Here is a 22,587-nt window from a genome sequence, read left to right as displayed (position 1 = left end):
AGTGCTGCTTCATAGGAGAGAAGCAAAGCTCACAGTGGAAAGACTTAACTGGCATCAGGGATGTGGATCAGGCCCCTAGTGAGTGGAAGGGAATTATTATTAATTCCTAACTTTGCTATTTGAGCGTGACGTGCCCCCAGGCTCGCTGCTTGTCCTAGCAGAATCACTGTCTCCTGTTTAGGCATGACAATATTTGTCAAGTGTAATGCTCATTAGGCTGCTGTGTGGTCAGGCCAGCAGTGGATAAACACTGGGGAAGATCAGGTGGGGACTAAAGGTCTGTGCTTTGTGGTCAATTACAGCCTTCAGCATTAATGATGTCACCATGGAGAGGCACAGGCAGGAGGGAGGGAAGTGCTCCTCCAGGCTGGTCTTGACAACACACCTTGGCTACAAGGAGCTGGCAGTGAAAAATGTGCTGTGAGCACCTCCAGCCCCTGCCTAGCCCTCCCAGTGATTTATTTCAAGAATAGTCTAGTGGCTTATTATTTTTTTTAATATCTGAATAAAAGACAGGCTTTCTAACCTGAAGTGCATTCTCTTGTATTCTTCAGAATTCACAATGCTGATGATGCTTCAACTTGATGTCTAATCAAAGAGAGAAGCAGCAGCACAGGAGTCGAAGGAAGTTTCATATTTATGCCTTTGTTTTGAGCTCTACATTTCTCCCCCCCAAACCCTGGGATTTCCCAGCCATCCCTGACATTTTAACTCTATTTATCTGGAGAGTTCTTGTCTCAGTTCCTATGCAAACTGGGAAATAGAGTTTCTTTCTGCTTGTGAAAAATTACATGGGGGTTTTTTCCCCCTATTTTTAATAATTATTAAAATGGGGCTTTAGGTTTGCAACCTCTTAGAAAGAGAAGGATAAAAATTCCAGTTTAAAAGCAGAAAGACGTGGCAATACTTAAAAATACTCACTAAAGGAAAACTAATTATATGGATAATCATCTTCCACTGGCAACATCCCCCTTACTACCACAGGAGAAGGGTCGCTCATCAGCCTCTGCTGCCAACCCATTGCAGGGCAGGGCTTCAGTGAAAGCACCATCAATGAAAGCACAAATAGCATGAGCTTTTGCAATCCTTACTCAGCTCCCCAAGTCCACTGGAGCACTACAAATACAAAGCAGCATGAGGCAGCAGCAGCAGGTCCTAAATGCCCAGTGAAATTTGGGATATGCAAAATGGACTAGGTAAGCAGGAGTATTCCAAACTAAAAAAAAATAATCCAAAAATCCATGGTCCAGCCCTTTCCCTAAGCTGGAAATTACTTAAGCTTAATTTTAAGCAGGGTTTAAAACCATGTATTGAAGCTTAGGACAGGTTGAATGCCGTGCTGAAGGAGGAGTGCTTTGATCAGAGCCATCATTTGTTTAACCTATGACCATTCATTTCAATTTAATTGGCATCCATCATCCTCACCAATGCAGTGTAACAGAGCACTAATATGGGGGGCCTGGCCATATTCCAGTCATTTAATTGCATTTGTCAGCCTAAACAGAGCCCTCCATGTAAGGTTATTTATGTACTTGTCCGTGGACAAGCAAGCTAGCATTCAATATTTGATGCGTTCTCTAAAAAAGAAAACCACATTTTCTGTAAGTGAGGTGTAGCTCAGCCAGTAATTCAAACTCTCAGCATCCATGAAATCCTGCAATCCATTTATGCCTGCTTTGTGGAGCTGACGTGTGCTTGGTGGTCTAAAGCCTTTTATTTCTCTCTTTTCCTTTCCAGCATGTGCTCTTGTACTTACCAGGGCACTTACAATATTATTTAGGCTGCTGCCTGCAATATTTTCAAGCTACTAGAAGACAGTTTCTTAGACATTTTCATAATGTTTTGAAATGCTGATGAGGATTTAGCATTAAAATTAATGGCAGCCAGCCGTGGTCTTTCAGATGTGAGACTGTGCAGTATTTTCAGGGAAAAAAAAGGGGGAGCAGTGGGGAGAAGAATGGAGATATAAATAGCCAGTCTTGCTTTTCTCTAAGCAGGATCCTTTTAATCATGTAAAATAGATTTTAAAGATTAAAGACTCTAGGCTCCTTTCTGCCTTTGCTCATGTCTCGTATCACCAATTTTTTTGTATGTAATTTGAATGAAAAAGGACACACATGGTGTTTTCATTTGCATTATCCCAAACTGGAATTTCCCCTTGAAGAACACAGTCCCTGTCTCCTTTGCTGCAAGGAGGAAGCCACCATACCTGTGTGGAACAACACAAAACAGGAGGGAAAAAAACCAAACAAATCATTACCCTACTTCTTGGAGCTGGAACTTCAGTTTTCTGAGATTTCATTTGGAGCTATGAGCTGAAAAGGAGTCAGAAGATATAGGTTCCAGCAGCTCTGTATATGTGAGCTGCAGCCTCAGATTTCATCCAAACACTGTGAAACTGCAGATAATTGAAATAGGGGCATCAGCACTGGAAAATTGCAGCACCAGGGGCAGGAGGTCTCTGTCCAGCCCAGAAAGTTCAGTGGTGCCAGGGGTGCTGTGAAGGGCAGGGCAGGGAGGAAAGGCTCTGCTCCACAGAGGAACAGCGAATCCAAGCTCTCCTCTCTGCAGGATAACACAGCAAGAAGCCAGAGGAGACACAGGGAGGAGGGAACAGATGAAAGAACTGAAAATCTGGGGCAGAGTAGCCTGTCCCTGCCCATGAACTGACTGTGGACAGAGCTGGAACTCAGAGATTTCCTTCTTCTGCCACAATAAACCCTGTTTTACCACATCGCTCCCTCTCACCAAGACACACAGTGCAGCAGCACTTTGATCTCAGCATTGGTCAGTCTCCATTCTTAAATCTACTTTTCCAATGCAGGTTATGATCAGTTCCCCTCAGACATAGGCCAGAGCATCCTTTCTCCACCTAACACTCCTCAGACTTGCAGCTGCAGCCCCACTCAGTTTCCAGCTCCACTCTCCTGGAGCAGGAGGTTCCTCATCTCCGCCAGGATTCTGAGCCCAACAAAAATCAATGCTGGAACGTATTGATTTTATTATTTGTACTTAGTTCTACTTCCCAAATGACACAGGACATCTGGATAATTCTCCTTGATTACATTTATGAATACTCAGAGCATCCCAACTTTGCTCTGCATACTAAAATATCAGTGGCCTCATCAGCTAGATATTCTTTCATATTCATAAGCCAAAGAATAGAAAGGAAACAAAGCACATTGTTCATGAGATACAAGTCCATAAATCCTCCTAATGACATTTGGGATTCACCTAAAAATCCTGGCCAAACCTGAGACAGTTTTCTGGTGAGCTTCATGTCCGTGGGTTTAACAAGTAGAGTCCTGCACCCCACACAATTACTCTGCCATGCACGTGGCCTGTGGAGAGAGAAGAGCAGAAAAGCCATGTTTGTATTTAAGAAGCTGTGTCATTCTAAGCAGTGCCTTCTTGTTGGGGCTGCATGGTTAGAGTGAAAATAAATCATAGCATAGTTTGAGTTGGATTAGACCTTTAGAGATCACGTAGTCCAATCCCTTTGCATTGATCTCAGTGAGATCAGGTTCCTCAGAGCCCCATCCAACCTGACCTTGAATGTTTCCATGGATGGGGCATCCACCACCAATCTGGGCCATCTATTCCAGTGTTTTGCCATATTCATTGTAACAAAAAAATTCTTCTTTGCATCTGAAACAAACGCATGCAACCATACTACAGGAAAATAAAACATGTCTGTTATTACAGGGAATGACTTTTCCTTGACAGCTCTGGAAATGCAAGTTCACAAAGCACACTCAGTGTGGGAAGTGCCAGCACAAACCTCCCACAGGAGGCTCCCCCAGCGTGCCCAGGGGATGAGGGCAGAGTGTTCCCAGCCTCCAGGCCTGGCCCTGCCTCTCCGCCGACAGTGGCCACCAGCACTTCCAATTAATTCCAGGTGGGTTTGTTCCACAGGCACTGATCCACTTGGAGCTGAACCAAAACCCCCCTTGCTGCACATACTCTGTCAGTCCCAGCCTGCAGATCTGTTTCAAGGTCCTGACCCGAGTTTTTAAAGCCCTTAATAGGCGAGGGCCTAATGAACCTTGGAGAGTGCTGCTTATTGCACAGCCCAGAGCAGCAGCTGGGATTGCTCTGGGTGAGCAGGGCTGAGTGAGCGCAGGGTGAAGCCCTCCCTGCTTTCTGCAGCCAAGCCTCCTGCCACCAAAGCCTCAGCCCTGCCTTTTAACAAGAATAACATCCTCACACACTCATCGGCAGTCCTGCCACAGCTTTCTCCACTATGGCTGCTGCAGCATTCATTAAAACGGCACAAGATAAAGAAAGGTTGCTTAAAAAAAAACCCTTAATTTTGGAAACAGGACATTTCTTCAGGTCTTTGCAGAAAGCCATGGTGAGGTCACATCATGAGGAGAGGGAGAGGGACACTTTAGATAATAGATAAGCAGGTTTGGGGGTGAACGTGAGAGGTGAAGGTGTCATCCCTGTGGGGCTACAGCATCTCCAGCTGATGGAGCAGCTCTGAGAGAACAGGAGAGCACAGCCAGACCCTCATAGCATCACCCTCCACAGCAAACTCTGGCAGAGGCTGTGCCAGATGTGTGTGTGCAATCTTCATCCTTGGTAGGAGCCAGCACTGCATGCAGCTGAAAGGAGAAATCCCCAATTCTGGTGTATTAATGGTCTCTCGTTTGCATATCAGGCTCTTCTCACTCATGCACATGCAGCCTCTGCTTTTTCTGCTACACAGCTACAAATAAAAATGCAGAATTATCCTGCCCCTAAATGCTGATTTGAAAGCTTGTCTGTACCTCCATCCTGCTTGCCACATGCTATTTCATACTTTATTATCAACTTTAAAATAGATGAGAGGCTGATGAGCTGAAACACATCCAGCCTGTTACTCCTACAGCACCAGCACCACCCTCTCCCTGCAGTCCTCCTCTCCTTCACATCCATCTGTCCCCTTTGGCTCCCTCTGCCACCTGCCCTGTCCTTTCAGCAGAGCTCACCTGCCCCTTCCAGGGCCCACCAGGCACAGGTTTTGCTGAAGCCCTTGTCTTGCCCAGCAACTCATTCCTCTGCTCCTAATCTTCGAACTTCAGCTGGCCACACTGGGCCCTTCTGGACAGCTTGCTCATCTGCTTTCAGAGCCTGCTGTGTTTTGTAAGCACAGGTTTCAAAAGAGTAAGCAGTAATTACTGCAGCCACACCTATACTGGAAATGCCTGTGCAATGATCTGTAGCTCATACAAAGAAAACAAGAGCTTCACAGAAATGAGCATCCATTTGCTATCTGGTCCTTCTCTGCAGCAGGGACCTGATTCTTTGAAGCCCTGAGCTGCCACAGCCCCTGAGGGACTTCAGTTTCTCCTCATATATGCAAATACAAATCAGAAATCACACTGCTGGAGCCAAGTGAGTTGTGCAGGTGTAACCTCAATGTGACAGCGAGAGCTCATGGATGTCAGCAGAGCCTGGAACAGGTGCCCTTTCATTTTCACACCATTTTTCATTCTCAGCCACTTGTTTTGTGCAGCTACAGCAGCACGTGTAGGGCTGGTGCAATAGGATGGCTGATATTTAGGGGAAATCACACTCTTAGATCAATGCACACTGCAGGTATTCAGCTGGAACCAAATATGTTGGAAGCAGTGTAAACCCCAGGGGGCTTGTTCACTAATCAATAAACACGAGGAATGTATGGCACTGAGTTATTGCTGCAGTGTTAATTGCAGCTATACAGGAGGGGTTTTTCATTGCTAGAGAAGCTGACATCCTCAAGAAGTGTGGCTTTTACAAAACGGAGATGATATGAAAAATACATTGCTATTCACTTCTCTGATGTTTTTGGCTTTAGGAGAGCAAAGGAGGTTCTCTGTTTAGTGGCTAATTAGAATCTCCCTGTGCTGCCTCTCCAAGGAGAAAGGGAAGTTCACAGTGCTTCCAATGCTCTGCCTTACCACAAGTGACATTTAAGCAGTCACCTGGGGGAAAATCCCAATGGGAGCACTGACAAAGCTTACCATTTGAAAAAGGTCACACCTCCTCTTCTTGCTCTGAATAGATGGTGCTGACCTTAAAAACCTCCCAGTTCCAATCCCCCTCCTCACAAGCATGTGATGGAGCAGCCAGCCAGGGCACTTCCAGCCAGGAGGAGATGCAGGGCACCACTGCTCTGCAGGATTTTCTTATGCCTTGTTTTCCTCTTGATAAATTGCAGATAAATCAACTCATCTGAGAGCAGGTGCTCCCCAGGATCAGCAGCACAGGCACCAGTACAGGAGCACCAGGCAGGGCACAGTGGAGTACACATACCTCTAAGGTGACTGCCTCAAAAATAGATGGCAAACATGCAATAGCTCCCCAAACCCAGGCAGAGGTGGCATTTGGTCTAAGTGTGAAGGAAAAAGGGGGATTCATAAAGAGCAGCTTTAATCAAGGCATTCAGAGCAGGAATGGCCATTTAGCAGCCCTCATTCAGCCTCTGGAAAAGCCTAATAGCTACAGGCACTAAAAGAAACCAGCCAGCTAAAGTTAGCTTTATGAGACCCCTCTCTTGTTTCATTGATTAAGGGCCATCCTCACTCATCAGTTTAATTAGAGAAACAAAGAACAGGCAGAGGGAGGAACAACATCTTCACCCTGTGGAAACTGTTGAGCACAAGGTCAGGCAAGGCTCCAGAGCAGCAGTCAAAGCTGGATTCATGAGGTTCTAGCTCAGGACCTCAGGTGAACCTCCCAGGGTAATTCTCCCAGCCTGAACCTGTAAGTGGCAGCCCTAACCCTTCACCTTTATGAGGAATTGCCACCCTAGCACCAGGCTGCAAAGCACAAATAGCATCATGCCAGGCAGCTGCCCTCAATGCATCTCTCTGCCCTCTCAGTACCAATCAGGGGGTGCTGATGTGGAGGGTGCTCCACACGGGCTGCAGAATTCCAACTGATTCATCCTGTGGGATGAACCAGGACAGCCCACAGCGGCGATCCCAAATGCTGCAGTGTGCTGGAAAATCAGTCCCTGACTGCTGCAGTCATGAAAATACAATAAACATGCCCTATGATTCCATTTTTAGTTGCTTTTCAATGCAGCACTGCAGTTTGTCAGGCTTTCTTGTCCCAGCTGGAATAGATGAATTGCTGATGCTTTTTAGGACCATTGGCAGATGAGCACAATAGAAACATGGCTCAGATATTGATGACTAATGCACACAGAACGCTTCCAAAAACTGTGTTGCCATCGCAGCTAAACAAAGCGTACTAAATTAACATTCACATGGAAGGAGAGGAGCTCATTTCCACATATTCAGCATTTAAATGAACCTATGGCACCGCTGTGAAACTCAGCTGAAATCAAAAACTGGCCACGGTTCTCTTGAAAGTTTCATGGAGCTACCAAACCCTAACTCGGGTTTCAGGCTGGCAGCAAAGCCTGGGATCTCTCACAGGGTTTGGGATTTCATTATAGAAACTTCTAGCCACTACTGGAAGGGCTTTTCTCGGGTCACAGACCTGCAGATATCATCCTCTTTTTAAATTATCGTTGCCTTGCTCCAGAATTGACACGAATTCCTTGTAAGGAAGAGCCTGGCATGTTTCAAAGCTCAGAAATCTTTTACCAGCTCAAAGGAATTCGATCAGTTTCTTTATGGGAAACCTCCCAGACAGTTTTCCCTTCAGGACTGGAAGTAACCTGCTTGAGCATGGCACAAGACAGGGCCACCCTGCAGAGGTAACAAAAATCCCTGCAATGCTGAAAATGCCACCACCACGAGAACTGAAAGCACAGGGAAAATAACCTAATTTAGAAAGAACCCAAACCAGCAATAACCAACACATCTAAGAGCCAGACAAGGGAGCTACAGACAGATTAATGCAGCAAAAGAAGAGCCCTCTGGAGCAGGGTTAAGAGTATGACTCATGGTGAAGTTCTGTTGCCATCCTCTCTGACTAAACCTTATATTGAAGTCCAGATACAAAATGATCTGATTCTACGGAGAGTTCAAGCACTTGGAGGGAAAGAGAATTCCCAGCTCCAGTTCCCAGCTCACACAGTCATTTGAACCCTCCTACACAGGGTTGATCCACCCACTTGAAAAATTATAAGCAGGGAAAAAAAAAAAACAACAAAACCACACCAATTTTTTTCCCTGCCCTGTGTGCTCTTAAACTTCCTATTATGACAACAATAAAACTTATAAATGCAGAAGCACAGACCATTTCAAGTCTCCAAGAGAGTGCTGCTTGTTTTGTGGCTGAAGTTACACATTTCCTTTAACACCTTGTGAGGATTGATGCTTCAACACACTTAGAAATTGTCTTGAGTATTTTTTCTAGTCCTCTCTCCAGATTATAGCTTATTCTTCAGGTACAAACAGAGCAGATCTCAGTATGTCTGGCTATGGTATCAAACCCAAAAAGTCCCTTTTTGTACAGATTTCAATTACCTTTGCACAGGTAAAACTTGTATTGACTCACAGTGTGCTTTTTGCAATGCTATAAACCATTAAGAACCCCAGATACTGGCTCATATTTCATAGATAAAAATCCATCACTCCTCTTTAAACAGGAATATCACCCCCATACTCCTGGTGATTGCAACTGCTGAGAGCCAAACAGGGTGGATATATTTTAACAAAAGCCCCCTTCCAACAGACTGAGCCCATATTAATGAAATTGTTGAGGGGAGAGAGGGAAGAACAGGAAATGTTCTTGAAAATAGTAGAATGTTTTTCTACATCTCATGGATTTCTGTTTCATTAGATATGGGAGCAGTGCCTTTAATGTAACTAACATGTGGCAACCACAGGGTAACCACAGAGAGTAAATCTGTCCTGCAGGAGGAAGCTCAAATGCAGCAGGGTTTGCTTCAAAAAATCTTTTTAGCACTGGTCTCAACTGGGGGTGGAGGGGAGGAGAACTGAGAAAACACTAATAATGACAGCTGAAAACAGAAATGTCTCAGCATTTGTGGGTGGGGGAGCCAAGCAGGTCCCAGCATCCTGTCAGTGCTTCCGTTTAGGCTCCAGATTTGTTCTTGTTGTGGGGAAAAAACATACCAAAGCAATAGATCTGAATGTCTTGAGATGGTCTTGAGCTAGATCTGCTTATTACCAGCAGTTAATCAGAGCATTTCTGGAGATGGACACATTTCTGTGCAAGCTGCAGGGATTGCAGCAAGGCTTGGCTCCAGTTGCCCCATGGCTGGGAGATCACAGCCTGCCTCACTGCTTGCCTTCAATATTCCCATCAGGACTGCAGCTCCCTTGCTTTGCTCCCCAGACAGCCCAGCATTTAACAGATGCCCTAAGTAAATCATGATCATTTGGGTAGGCTTTGGGAATAGGAGCTAGATGGAAAAAAAATCACAGTCTAATAAAACAATCAAAAAAGCACCAGCAAGTTACAGGCCATTTCAAAATAAATTAGGGTATCTTTTAAATCTCTACACAACAATTTGTATTTGAAATCAAAAGGCTGTATGTCATTGACTTTCCCCTGAGTAATCCAAGTGAGAGAGCTCTCTGAGGTGCAGTAATAGGATGTAAGTGAAGAACTGGGTATTATTTTACCCGTGCTGTGATAATCTGAATGCATCAGTGCCCAGCATCATAAACAGTGAAGTGAGAAGAACAAACAGCACTTTCAAAACCCCCATTGCATTTGGGGACTGCAGGAGGGGGTGGCAGACCAGGTCTCCAGTGAGAGGGAAAGCAAACATTTAAAACTAAAGCAGAAGCAATAGAGTATTATTTAAAATCTAAAGAGGAAAACTACAAAAGCCTGAATTTCACCTCTCCAAGAAGTAAAAAAGGCAATTCAGGAGCAATGTCAAGAAACAGCGTTGCAAGCAGGGAGTGCAGTTCTTAATAATCAGCAGTATTTTAAAGATCATCTTGAAGTTTTGCACTGAGACACTGTAATTAAGGAAAGAAATCAAAGCTTACCAGTTATCGTCTGTCTGGAGCAGGGAGGGAGCTGATGCTACAGGATCCTTTCCATGGAGTGATGCACACTGCAGAAGTACCAGGGAGGGGAAAAGTAACAGAGCCATTACAGACAACAACCCCATAGGTCATGCTCTGCTTTCCTTGTCTTTCCCAGCCAGCCAGGAGGATTTCCTCCTCCTCCTCCTCTTCCTCCAGGCACAGCCCCCTTCCCCCTGCCCAGCATCCCACCACCCACACGGGGACAGGCTCCAGGCTTCATTTTAATGGTGTCAGGAAGGGAAACCAAGCCCCTGAGCTGCCTCTTGAGCAGTCTGGGGTGAGCAATGCAGCCACCCAGGAGCTGGATTATCTAAAGCAAGGCTCAGCTCACTTCTGAGTCTTACCTGCACTAATCAGGGCAAATAAATTATTTTTAAAGCATGAAGACAGAGAAAAAGGATGATTATGTGTAGTTATTTTAAAGAACTGTTTTAACACCCTTTTCAATGTGAACTGTGCCACTTAATGCTACGCACACTGAGGAGCCCACAGAGGTTTCTCTGTCTGGGAAAGGATTCTCACACACAGGTTTGCCCCCCAGGAGATTGCTGTGTCTGCTTGCCTGCCTGCATCCTCCACAGCCTCCCCAGAGCTGTGCAGGGACTGCCCAAGCAGGGCACAGCTCCCTCCTCCTCTTTTCCATTTGTGTTTGCCCACACACAGCTGGGGTCGCGAGGCAGAGGAGTCACCCAGCACACCAGAGGGAAGGTACAGCTGTTACTCTGCACCAAATCTGGAAAACAAAAAAGTGGCAAGTGATAATCACATTCAACAAGCAAACTCCTGCTTTTCCCTAGAAAAACCTTTTTATTTTCCCCTCCTCACTTTAGTTCACAACACAATGAGCCGGTGTTGTGGGTTTGCATCTGTTTGCCAGGTCATTCACATTTAATTTCTTTTGTCTGTAATTTTTCCTATGCTTTCCACAGAGAAGGCAGACAACACTACACAGGGCTCCTGTGTCAGCAGGACCCCAAAAAAAACCCAGGCACAGTTCAGTGGGCTGGATACCTGCACTGAATAAAAACCCTCACAGGCTGATCTGTGAGCTGCTCCTGAATTACTGAGGGTGATTGGATCTGAGGAACATAATAGCTTTGTACACCAAGCCAGTCCTCCTTTGACTCCAGATGCAAAATTACCATTTTTCTGCTCAAAGGGTGATTTCATGCCATAACTTGCATGACTAAGGTTTCCAGAGAAGACTTTTGTTTAGATAAGGACAAGAGATGCCCTGAGGCTTGTATTTGTAATGTTATATGGATATATAGATAAATTTTTTGTTGAGCTGAGGGTGTGGTGTGATTTTTATCTGCATGATTACTTACTGACAGACACTGGGAACAGCAGAGATTCTTCCTGACCTTTTTTCACCTCTGCCTGGTCGGTTACAGTGCAGTTCCTGGGTACCACAGGCAGCCCAGACTGCAGCTGCTTTCTCTGTGTGCCCACCACCAACTCTCCCAAAGCACTTCAGGAACATTGCTGGAAGCTTCATTGTGTGTCCTGTCCAAGGCCATTCACTATTCTTCTTCTTATCCCCTTCTTGAGCCAGTGGATTATCTCAGCTCAGATTACTAGAAGGCTGTAAAACTCTATCTCAGCCTAAAAATTAATTCTCAGCAATTTCTGAACCCAAGAGCAAAGCAAGGGATTGGATGGTTGGGGTTCAGTAATGTCAAAACCAGACTCAGTAAAGGATAGCTAATCCTGATAACTGCAAAGCCTTTTCAACCAAACCAGAAAATAAAATCATTTCTGTTTTCCTGACTAGAAAGGACAAATGAAACCACTGGCTGTCAAGGTATGACAGAGAACTTCAGGTGCTGGCTGAGGAAGGCTGCAATGAGGCAGAAGAGAAAGACCATGGGACAAAGCCCCTGAGCTGGCAGCCCTTGCCCAGCCCCTCTGGTCCCACATTGCTTTGGGAACACACACACAGCAAGTGGCTGCTCTCCAACTTTGCAGCTAAACATGTTTCCCGTCTCCCTGCCTTCTAATTGATATCCCAAATCAGAAACCTTGAGCTTGTCTTTAAACATGAGCATAATCTCAGGCTCAGACAACTGATCCTCCAGCAGGAGCATAAAGACAGGCAGTAATCAGCTCCAGCAGTGAACCAGAGTCATGAGGCAGTCATGGAAATGGCATTTCACAGTATTCACTGTCAGGTTTTGTGATAAATGATTTCATGGAGTGCTTTGTTTTGTCCAGCCATCCGAGTTTCAAAAGTTTCAATGGTAAAATTGAAGCTTTCTTCTAGCCAGAAAGATACCAGTGAGTGCACATAAGTACAACAACTGCAGTTTAAGTCACATAATTCCACAGTACCATTACAACAAACTCCTGATGGTGGGACAAATCCAATACCCTATTAATTCAAGTCTCAGGGGTAAGGTAGTTAAAAACCAAATATGAAAATATTGTTGATGAGTACTTCTAAAATGCAATCCAACTCTAGAAGCTTCAAAATATTAAAGAAATATTTTTCCACCCAGATTAATTGGTCAGAGCATTTGAAGAACCCTCTTTCAGCAAAAAAAAAGTTGACAGTTTGAAAGGGTTTGAGGGCTTTTTTCCTCCTACTTTTGCTTTCAAACTCTCCATGAGGCAGCCCGGTGTCACAGTGGCACTGTGTTAAGGGGATTGAATCCTCTGTTCCTTTAAGCCTGAAGATTCTTCACACTTTCAGCCTTATCCTTATTCAGCTATGGGAAGGGAAATAATCTGTCTTGGATTTTACTCCACATTTCAAAATACCAAAACCATCCAAACAAGAACTGCTTGTGTACAGGGCAAAGTCTTTGTTTTGACTGGCACACAGGAGGAATTATGACACACTATCATCAAAGCAAACTGCAGATTATGGGGTAAGCAAAACGAGTTTTCTCAGTTTTCTGAGTTTTCTCATCATACAAATATCTCTGTAATTAAACAGGTAAAATATATAGGTGTTAAAACCTTGGAACCAATGTAGTAAATGGATTTTTTAAAATTAACTAATGTCTACACAGAAGATGTTTCCTGAGCATATGAAAAGCATGTAAAATTTATTATATATATGCTTTTAAATAGCATTCCATCAGGTTTTGTGGATATGTACACACATCACAGAAGTATTTAACACATCCACATCATGGTCACACATGTACACAAATACACTATTCTGCAGGGGAAGAATGCACTTCCTCTCTATAGTTCTGTATAGGAAATACTAATCTGTTACAAATTTCATCTTAGCTTAAAGACTCATCCTGGTGCCTTGGAAAGAGGTTCTGCACTTTCAAAAAGTTTGAGCACCAAGATTAAGATTAACATTCAAGAAATCAGCCCAAAGATTTCTATGCAGAGATGTTTCTTCAGGAAGAGGAAAAAAAAAATGTCATGGCTTTGTAATTATTAAACACAGACATTAAGAGTTGGAATTTGAAATATTTCTGTAAGCTTATAAAAACTTGGAAGATGCAACAAACTAATTTGAATGGATAACACAAAGCAAATACTGGGTACACAACAAAAGAATCCTCCTGAAAGTCATGGCCTCTCACCATCTTGGCAAGATGGGCAGCCAGACTCTGCCACTGTATCTCCAAATTAATAAATTAACAGGTAAGGATCATGAGTAAAGTTTTTTAGTCAAAATGCAAACAAGAAATTCTATATTTTCAAAAGTCTGGCTTTCATCAACTTTGACCTCAACTGCTTTCTTACCTCTCAAACATTTGCTTTTCATAATTCCACTTTTCTAACAAAGCTCTTCCAAAGTCCTCTAATCGATGTGTATTTGTAAAGCCACACAGGTCCTTTGTTGAAGCTTCTATTCTAATCTGGGAACTTTAATTTCCAAAGGAGCTGATTCCTTAGAGGTACGGAAGCATCAAGATGAAGGTTCAGTGAACCCAAGGTCAATAAGTCACACATTTCTTTTGACTAGTATTTGTTCTTGACAAGCAGGCTGCTCACAAATCCCTTTTGCAAGTTTAAGGCTCTGTGTAGCCTGCAGAGACAAAATTAGAATATAAACATCTACTCACTAGAGAAAACAAGGGAGTTATTGTCACTGTAAAGAAGGAGACATCCAAACCATACCCCCTCTGCATTAATTCCATTATTGTGCACAGGCAAGATGACAGTTATACCACCAAGCAAACTGCAGTTATCTAGTCAAATGATCATTTAATGTTCTTTATTTTACTTTTTCTAAGGAAAATTGATTTCTTGCTATTTATGTTCTGGGTATTTCATTGTGCTGTGATTATAAACCAGACTGAACGCATTTCCACCGACTCCCTGCAAAGTGTGTTTTACAGCCCTTCCTGTTTGCACAAGGCAAGATGTCTTTTTTTAATTGCCAGTCTGTTTTTTTTTTAAGTAGGATGCATGCTTGTTTGTTTACTCAGAGGCTCTGAGAGAGCCAGGCTGGACTCCAGCCTCCCAACAGGCTGCTGTGAGAAATGGAAGGAAATATCCCCAATAACCACGTCTGCTATGCAAATGGCAAAACCGCCCACAGCCCATTAAACTTCATCAAGGCTTTGCAGCTCTCTGAAATGTCACTTGTGAGGACAGTTCCTGGGGTGGGTTCTGGGTCACAGCTGTCACTTGTGTGCCATCAGGTGTCCCCTCCTTTCTGCTGGAGGGGTTTCCAGCCTGATGGACAGTGCAGAGGAGCACAGCTGGAGCTGGCTGAGGCTGCTCAGCAGGAGCACCAGCGCCTTTCTCCCACGCACCCAACCAGCCCCTCATCTCTGCCCTGCCAGCGCACAGAAATAACACGAAACGACAATCCAGGGAGTGCTGCAGCAACTGGTGTTTGAGCTGGTGGAGCAGCAAGGCACGGCCAAGCTCTGCTGCCAGTGTGACACCAGCACCGTGCTGAACCAGCTTTATCAGGGATTCACTCAAATTACCTCATCTTTGAGGAAATTAAGTGATCCCCTACTTGAGAAGGTGCAAAATTTCCACCTCTCTTCTGGTTAGTTTGCCCACCCCCCAGGCTGAGAGTCTTTGAAGGACACACACTTAGGTTCAGGTTTTGAAATACATTCAACATCCTGTGACTATTTTTTTTTTTATTTCCTACCCACATCTCAGTATGTAAAACCTTATTGCTGTGGAAATAAACGTGTGAAAAATCAATCAGGGACCTTTGCAAGCTATAAAAAAACCTAACCCAGCATCACAGGTTTACCACCAGCACTTAAAAAGAAGCTCTCTACAAAACTGTGTGGGAGATATTCCCCATGACACGAGGATTTTGATGGACATACACAGTATTTTGCATAATCCAGCACTATTTACCTAGAAAACCCACAGTCACCATCACAAACACATAGCTCGATAAATATTATTTTACTGCTGTCCTGGTCATCTTTAGCATCCCCCAGACAACCCCGAAACACTCAGGAAAAGGGGGATTTTGGCATCTGAAAAGCTGACAGGCACACACAAACACACACCCCATAACCCCAGCTACAAGACACTTTCTTGGCTGCCCATACAGAAAATTCATGAAAACTACAGTGAATAGCATGGAACAGAGGTCAGCAAAAATACAGGAGTCACTCCATCAGCATGAGTGTCAGCCCTTTGCTGACAGCAGAAAGTAAGTTCATCACAGCTTAACAGGCACAAACCTACATCTGAAAGAATTAAAAGCAAATAAACTCACCTTAATCCAGTCTTGCACACCCTGCTCTCCTAACTCCCTGCTGCCCAGCGTTATGACACCTTGGCAGGACATGCTTAATCAGCATCATGACCTGGCCTGCTGTGCAGGGAGAGCCCTTTGTGCCCACATTCCAGCCCTGAGCTGTGCTGCAGCATTTCTCCACCGTCCCAGCAGCGATCCCAGTGCAACCATTGCCCCTCTCCAGCTCAACACAGCACAGCTGACTCCAAACAGCCCCACACACTCCTCTTTGGGTCAGACAGAAGCTCAGCAGCACTCTCAGTAATGCCTTTCACATTCCCAGCCATGCCTTTTTAATGGGTTCTCCCTAAAACAGCCACTGCTCCTGGAAGGAGCCTCTTTGCTGAAGATGAATTCTCAAAGGCAAGGAGCTGAGAGGGGGCTTGTCTGCACCAGACAAGCACATTAAGCTCTGCCTCACTCTGTGTGTGCACTCCATTCTGCAGACAAGTCATTAGCTGAGCTATTTCCCAGTCAGATTAGAAAGGAAAATCCCAGAATTATGAAGTCGAACTTGCAGGGCCTGACTCTCTGCTGGATTGGATAATTCTAGTGAAAATTCCAGATGAAGCAAGAGTAAGACAAAGCTACATGAGAACCAACCTCACTGAAATCACCAGGATTGTCCTTTTAAGGGACTATCTCACTCAGTGTCCCTGAAACTGTTCCCAAGAGAGGTCCAATTGCAAGTGAGAACAACAGGGAGCTGTGAGAAAACAATTCTCCCAGCTTTGAGGATAAATCCTCACATCTCTTGGTCACAGCTCCACTTCTCCCAGGTTTGTGAGGAAGCTCACAGTGCTGATGGCACTGAGCTCATGTAAGTGTCAGTTATTTGGGAATCTCTCCAGAGGGAAATATTTTGACAGTCATATTCTGTTCATTATTCTTCCAAGAGAGGAAACACGCACGTCGTTATCAAAAGGAGTGCAGTCAGCCCACCATGCTCTTGCCTGCCTGGCTTACTTATCCTGATAAATGCCGGCTAAGATCAGGACTTAGTGCCATTAGATGTGTCTAAAACATGAAGCTGTCATTACTGTGTCAGCACCAAGGGCTGTTTCCAACCGTGATAATGGTGGGGCCACGTTTTGAACAAAGGTTTGAGCCTGCAATGGCCTGCCACACCAGCTGGTTCCCATTACCGCACAGAGACCTTTTGCTCACGATTATGAGCTTCACCATTTCTTTCTTTTTAATTGGAAACCAGAGATATCCTCCCCATCTATGACTCATGTTGGGCCTAGCAAAGGGTTACCTCATGGCTAGGGGCTGGCAGAGGTTGGAGTCTGCAGCAGTTCAAAGATGTGTTTGATGCAAAGGCTGAAGAACAGCGGGTTGAGAGCTCCAGACTGCAACCAGCTCTGCCACACAGATCCTGCATCCTGGTCCTCCCACCCTGCCAAAGCCCCAGCAGCATAGGCACCACAGACACAGAGCTGATGACACACAGTGCTGATGCAAGAACACATCTCTGGAACACCTTTCTGACACTGGTCAGCTCTAAGTGAGCAGTTTCATACCAACAGTGAGATGGGAAGAACTCAAATTCATTCCAACCTGACTCAGCCCAACATTTAAGCAAAATGCTTAAGTACTTCTCTGTCCAGCAAAGCATTTAAGTGTGTGATTTAATTTTTAAAGGTAAATGTTTATATGCTTTGGACTGTTGAACTGGCAGGTATTACACCATTACACCAACTGCTATGTACCTACATATAATTATATACAGACAACTTTAAAAATATATCTATAGCTGATTTTAATCTCAGGTTTAAGGGATTCTCAGTGGGTTTGTAGAAATTACCCAGCCCTGGAAACAAACATAATTACATACATCATTCAGTTGCTTTCCATTTTCCTAGCAGAGATCTGTCCCTGCCAGCAGCAGCCTGTGCTTTATTCCCCTGAGCCAGCACCTGAAGCTGTGCTGTGCTCCTGCTCCCACCAGACTGAGTGCAGGAGGTTCCACGTGAATATAGATTTAAGACTTGCTGCTTGAAAATGTGCAATGTCAAGTGTCCCGCCGAGTTTTACTGAGCTGGCTGTGGCAATATCTGCTACATGGTGCAGCATGATCATTTTAGACTTTAATCCTGCCTAATCCTGTTCTACAGGGTTTCATATTCCCTCCCATCCTCCTTGCCTGACGGTTTTGCCACCTATACCACACACATTACATTACTTACACTGAAAATTAAGATGATCTGGGCATCTTAGGGTAAGGATTTTTGCTGACCACAGGGTTTATGTGAGACCCAAAACCCAGCACCTTGTGTTCTCACCTTGGAGTTCTGTCCAATCTCACCTTAAACCATTTAAATTCCGTCGTGCTGAGAGCTCCCCACATTTTGCTCAGTTTACACTTCAGTCGGTGGCATCTCTTATTTACAGTACATTGTAATGCAAATAGTTTGCAGCTATTCAGCATAACAAAACTGCGATTTCAGAAGAAGCAGAGATCATGTGCCTCTTCTTTTGATTTTTTTTCCCCCCCATGGCAAAGCAACAACTTACCATCTCTAAAATAAAATCAGTTAGGGAAAAAAAACAAAAGAAGTAATTAATTTCCTAGTAAACAGACACAGCATTAGAAGGGATTTGTTGAATTGTCACCCTGGAGCTGCAGGGTTAACATCAGGTGGAAGCTTGGCCCTTGCTTGATTAGGAGCTGCCAGTTTTGGAGCAGGCACTGGGCATCCTCCCCCATGAGGAGGGAAGGTGCTCTTTAGGTGCCCAGAGGCACAACCTCATTGCCATTCTCTAACAGCCAAGTTTCACATTTTTAAGTATTTCACTTCCATAAAGAAGGTAATAATGCCTCCTGAAATGAGGAGAGAGATGAGCCCACAACGAGCACGAGACATAAAGGGGAGAGACAGTAAAATGGTTTTGTAAACAACTCAGAGTACAGACACTGTGCTGCACACTGCTGATGCTCCACTCCTAGAAAAATCCCTGAAAGCAGCTGTGGGCACTGCAACGTGAAAAAGAACATCAGACACTGCAAGGGCATGGTTTCAAAAGGCAGATATGCATCTCAGAGCTGTCTTCAAGGCAGGTATAATGCAGCAAACCAAAGGGAAGGAAAATAACCTTGTTCTGAATATAGCAGCTCATGATCCCAAGTGGGCAGCAGTAATAAAGGAAATTGTTATTTACCACCCCCATAATGCCTGACAGGCCCTCATTTGAGGTAAAACACTCAGAAGTCTCTTATGGACCAACCAGAAAGTTTGAAATGGAGAGCATGGGTCTATATCCAGCAAGAGCTTCCTGAGCCACATGGGTGTCAGCCCAAGGCTTTAGGGTAAAACTTTAAACAGCCTGTAGCACAAACTGTTTGCACAATGATTACCTGGGAATGACTCCTCAGCTGAGGGACAATGAGATCTGGTACTTCTCTTCTTTAGACTCTGCAAACTGAGGTGTTTCAGGGCTCTTTCAATAAGCATTCAAGGGATTCACTGGTAGGGAGCACCCAGACAAGAACCTCACACCTCATCTTTGGAGGAACCCCAGAGGAGGGGAAGGAGGGCTCCAGCCTTTGCTGTTGGCTGGGATGGGGAATTCAGAGCTCATTTCCCTGGTCTGCAACGAGCCACAAGCCATGGTTCCTCCTCTGTTTGAACACTCATCTGTGCAGACAGAAAGACTGGGCTAGCAGCAATCCTCTGCCTTCCCCACTGCTGGTAATGAGCTGCTGCAAGCCTCCCAGTACCACAGAGGCCTCGAACTACAAGTGATACAATGATGGGTCAGAGCAGAAGAGATTTTATCACAAAAGCAGCTGTGGATATCCCAGGCAGAGGCTGAATGCAGTTAACATGCTCCAAAATCGTTCTGCTATCATATGTTGTCACTATTCAACAACAAAAAAATACAGATATAGATTTTTCTGCCTTGAACTTTCTTATTTTGACAAAGCACTTCTGCTGAGAATTTTGGAAGGTTGCTACACTACTTTTACTTTGTTCAAGTGTCCCTGATGACAACCATATCCTGGAGTGTATTAGAGTTTAAAAATACAGCAGCAAGATAAGCAGTGGCAGGAAGATAGAGGAATTCAGAACTTTGAGAGTCAGAAGAAAAGATATTTCTAATCTCTGCTGAAAATATTAGACAAAGTGGATAAGGCAGACAAGCATGAGGAGGCTGTTACAAACAGGAGAGGCTGGAAAGGAGGAAAGGAGGGGGAGCTTCCCACACCAGCAAGCGAGTTTGATAGCAAGATGAGAGAGAGAGGTCACAGCAAGACAAGCAGAGCAAGCAAGGAGAGCTCCACAGAGATACAGCCCAGAAGACAGGTCAGGGCAAGTCTGTGTCTATGGTTTGCTTTGTTCTTATTTTGGGCTTTCCACATACTTTCAAAAGGAGAGGTTATCAGATAAGATTTGATGGGACACCATTAAGACAGAAGGTTTTTCCAGCTCTATTGTGTGCATGACATTCCTTCCCCTCTGGTCTCCTGAGAGCTGTACATCTGGGGATGTAATCTGCAAAGCAGGAGCACAGGGCTGCACAGCAATGCTGCCTTTGGTGAGGAATTTGATCAAAGGTGCAATTTAAAGTGGGTGTTTAATGGCCTCATGGTGTTTCTTTACCCTGGGATTGTACAGCCCAGCCTGTAACATACCCCTTTGTGCTACCAACAGGTGCTGGGAAGTGTGCCAATGCCCTCATCTCACAGAAAGCTTCTGCCCTTGCTGATGGACTCCCCATGCTAAAGGAATTCTAGACCTTCACTGCTGTAAGGCAGGAGATTCAGCCACCTCAGCTTAAGAATAATAATTGCTACCAGATGTTGATTTCCTGAGGGTTAAGTCTACAAGAATATAATATATTGGAAGGGGAAAAGAAAAAAAAAGTGTGTTTTATAGCAATGCTCAGGGAGTTGAGGAGAGATGTAAAGGGAAAGGCTGGTTTCCACTGCAGCACTCAGAAGTGCCATATTTCTAAAGGTCAGAAGATTCTGCATAATCAACATGGGAAAAAAATACTGGTGTGGAACACTTGGCAAAAAGAATCAGTAACCATAGAGGTGGATAATAGTATCTATCACCAGTGGTGCTGCCAAGGTGAAAGAGGACCTGGTGCTGTTAGCTCGCTGAATGCACACTAAGACACCAGCAGATGAGATGGGGGCTGAGGTGGGAGGAAACTATCATTCTAAGATTTCAGCTGCTCTTTTACAGGATCCTACCAATTCCTCCCTTCTCCGTGCTTTCTCTTCATTCACCTTCACACTGAAAAATCTCCAACAATTCCGTTCTCAAAGCATTTTCCATGTTGCCCACCGTATGGACTAAATTCTGCCAATTTCTGCCTTGCATCAACACCACTTTAGATTGCTTTAGTTTTAAAGAAACTCCAGACCTCCCTTGGCCACGTGGACTCAGACAGATGGCACTGGAAAACTGCTCAGCACTGCCTTGCATGCAGAACTTCTCTAACACACACAGGATATCACATTGCCCAGCACAGACACTGCTCCAACAGCCCACCCTCGAGCCACTGGGTTTTATCCCTCCAGCAACAGCCAGAGGACACAGGAGAAAGCAGAAGCTATGACACAGCTGAATGTAGTGGCTCTGGGAAGACAACAGGAACATGTCAGAGATGCATGAAGATGTCAGAGGTAGAGGGAAGTGACAACAGGGATGTCAGGAAGATGAGGGAGACGAGGCTCCTGCAAAGCAAAAATGCAAAGTCTGCCAAGAGTGCTGCAGCAGAGGAGCACACAGCACTGGACAAACCCTCACAACAACTCCTTGTTTGCCATTTAATATTCAGTGCTACTTTACAGCAGCAGCAGGATGCCCCAGACTCTCCCCCTGCTCTGGAGTGTCCCTCGCAGCTGTGCGTGTCCTGCCTGTGCCACCAGCACAGCCTCACAGGGGGCAGGAGAAAGCCCAGCCTGGTCATCTTGCCAGGCTTAGGAGGGAGATCAGATTGGAGCAGGGCAGCATCAGCAGGACTTGGATAATGCTGGGCATGCAGAGGAGAGCTCTAAGTACCTGAGGAACCCTCTTGGTGGTGATACTCAGCTGCTTACAGAAGTAGGTGGGAGCAGTCAGGATTATCCTTTAGGATTTAAGTGCCTAAACTCTTCCTTAAGATCCTTCTTAGGCATCCATTCCTTCCTCCAACTCCAGCACTCAGAAAAAAATAAAATCAGTGCCCCTTGTCTTCCCTATCCATGGAGCACTGGTTAAAAACACCTGACTCTGAATAAATCCAGGCATCCTGGAACCTCATTTGCTCTTTGCAGCCTTGCAGCTCACTTCAGTACAGCAGGGTGATATCATCAAATCACAGAATTGTTTAGGTTGAAAAAGGCCTTTAAGAGCATTGACTCCAACAGTCAAACAAAAGATAAATAACAGATAAATAGATAAGAAGATAAATAACCTTCAGAAATAGACAAGAGTGCAAGGAACAAACAACTGCAGCAGGAGATCATGAAACAAAAATACAAAAACAATAACAAAGATTGATCTACTTCTGTCCTAGTGCAGCAACTCACATTACTGCTCTGCCCCTGGGATTGCCTTTGGGTTCCCATCAAATTGACCACAGCCACACAATTGAGGTTTTGAGGGCTACTCATAATTTTTCCCTTTTTACTCTAACTTGGCCCCAAGAATCCCTCACAGGAAGCCTTTCTAATATCCTCTCTCTTTTACTAATTATAAATGAGTGCCAATATTAAGATCTCCTTGCAAGGAACCTGAGGATTCCTGCAGAGCTTGTTTCAATGTAAATCTCCTTAGTAACAAAGGAAATGGAGGGGGGAAGAGAAGGAGCCTGCACAGGAGGATTTGCAGCCTGCTTTTCTAGGGGTGTTTGCTGCCTCGCTGTTCCAGGAATGATTCAGCCTCTCCCCCAGCACCCCTCACTGCTCCCAACTTCTGGCAAGGATCAGCCAAGAGGAATGTGGGGTTT

The sequence above is a fragment of the Melozone crissalis genome, unplaced genomic scaffold, assembly GCF_028551555.1.
Source record: "Melozone crissalis strain CALT ecotype California unplaced genomic scaffold, PUWL_Pcris_2 ptg000063l_1, whole genome shotgun sequence".
Lineage (NCBI taxonomy): Eukaryota > Metazoa > Chordata > Aves > Passeriformes > Passerellidae > Melozone > Melozone crissalis.
Note: the sequence above shows the minus strand (reverse complement) of the source record.